The sequence below is a fragment of the Macrotis lagotis genome, chromosome 1 (assembly GCF_037893015.1).
Source record: "Macrotis lagotis isolate mMagLag1 chromosome 1, bilby.v1.9.chrom.fasta, whole genome shotgun sequence".
NCBI lineage: Eukaryota > Metazoa > Chordata > Mammalia > Peramelemorphia > Peramelidae > Macrotis > Macrotis lagotis.
In genome coordinates this window covers 608677780-608679601 of record NC_133658.1, presented here as the reverse complement: position 1 = coordinate 608679601, position 1822 = coordinate 608677780, and the positions used below count along the sequence as shown (strand labels likewise).

Below are 1822 nucleotides of genomic sequence, written 5' to 3'. Positions count from 1 at the left end.
ACTTTAAAGAACAGGATAAATGAGGATTAGAAGTCAGGAATCTTGGAAGTTCTCACTAATTTACCCAAAGCTGAATGCCTCAGTTCCCTCATGTGTAAAATGGAAATAATCACAGCACCTACCTCCCAAAGTTATTCTGAGAGTAAAATGAGATCATGTTTTTAAGAGATAAACTTTGAGATACATAAATTATGGTTTGTAAAGAGTTTTGCAGTGTCCCCACCTCACTTCAAGAACCTGGGATACCAAGCAGACTAAAGAGCAGAGAAGAAATCCCAGAACTGCACTAACTTTGCAACTACTGTCCAATCCTTGATGAGTCAAATTCCTAGGAATTCCTTTACAATTATCCTGAGTCAGTTGAAATGTGTCTTTACATGGAACTTGCTTGAGGAAGACATTGATTTGCTTAATCTGAAAGATACAATAATCAAGCAGATTGAGTTTCTAGATTTGAAATCTGAGGTCACTCTTTATGGCTTATTGCCCTAAGTAAAACATCTGAAAGATCAAAATAAGGAGGCATGGAGATGAAGAAGAGAGAATTCTGGTGGAATGTGATGACAGAGTAGAAAAGAAGCCTGGGAACCTGGGAAACTTTGCCTAGGTATGTTAGTCCATGGAAAGAGTTCCGAAAGCATGGTGTTTATGTAGATAAGATGCAAAAAAAAAAAAAAGCTATAAGAATTTCATGTGAAGAAGGATTGGCTCCATGGAAATATTATGAAAGGGCCAATGCATGTTTTGAGAAGACTCTGAAAGTAGAACTCAACAACTTCAAAATGAATTCTGGTTTTGCAATCACAGACTTTTGACTGGATAATGACAAATATACTGTCAAAAGGTATCATCCCTGGACCCTTGCTGGAGAACATTTGTACTAAAATCTGACAGTCTATTGTTAGGATCCTTCTTTTATGAAGCTTCAAGACCTAATACAGAAAGCTGAAAGAGAACAGTACTTTCAGGAAACCTTGGAAAAGTTGACCTTGCAGTCAAAAGTCCTTCACCATGCAGCAAAACTTTAGATACCCCCCCCCAGTAAATATGTTTAGCTCTTAAAAATTGCCTTGCAGACAATGCATCACCAGATAGGGGTTTACTATAATTTCCTAATGATGATACTTATGAAGCAGTCAATTAAAAGGGGAAAAAATACTCAGGGAAAAAGAGAAACAGAACTGAAAACTGAGTTACTGTAGTCATAAATAATTTTCTTTTTTTAAAAAAAATAGTATGATTAGTTGCTAAGGGGACTCCCATTTAGGTTAAACTGAAGGTTTAGGTTAAAGCTACATGTAAAAACAGTTTTTAGCATTCTTTTTTATTTATTTTTGAATTCCAATTTTTTCCCTCCCTACCTTCCCATCTCCCTAGAAGCATAAGAATTTTAAATAAGTTATGTATGTACAATCATGCAAAATATAGTCCATATTAGCCATGCTGTGAAAGAAAAAAGCAAATCAATAGGAAAAAAACATGAAAGAAATAAAGTGAAAATAATGTTTTGATCTGCTTTGACTCCATCATACACAAATTATATATATATATATATATATATATATATATATATATATATATATATATATATATATATATGTAGTTTGTACATATACAAAAGACTAACAAGAATGTAGTTTTAAGCAGTAATTGTATAATTTCTCTGGATTTAGATAGCATTTTTCATCATGAATCCTTTGGAATAGTCTTGGATCTTTGTATTACTGAAAAGAGTAAGTTACTCAAAATTGATCATCCCATAACATAGTACATGTTAACTGTGTACAATATTGTCCTGAATCATTTTCAAACAGCTGTGAAG

The 1822-nt window shown here is 33.3% G+C and overlaps 1 pseudogene; it reads left to right on the top strand.

The window, feature by feature from the left end:
* The first annotated feature begins 315 nt into the window (after nt 1-315).
* On the top strand, nt 316-1202 carry LOC141505745 (interferon-induced protein with tetratricopeptide repeats 5-like; annotated as a pseudogene).
* Nucleotides 1203-1822: the final 620 nt, after the last annotated feature.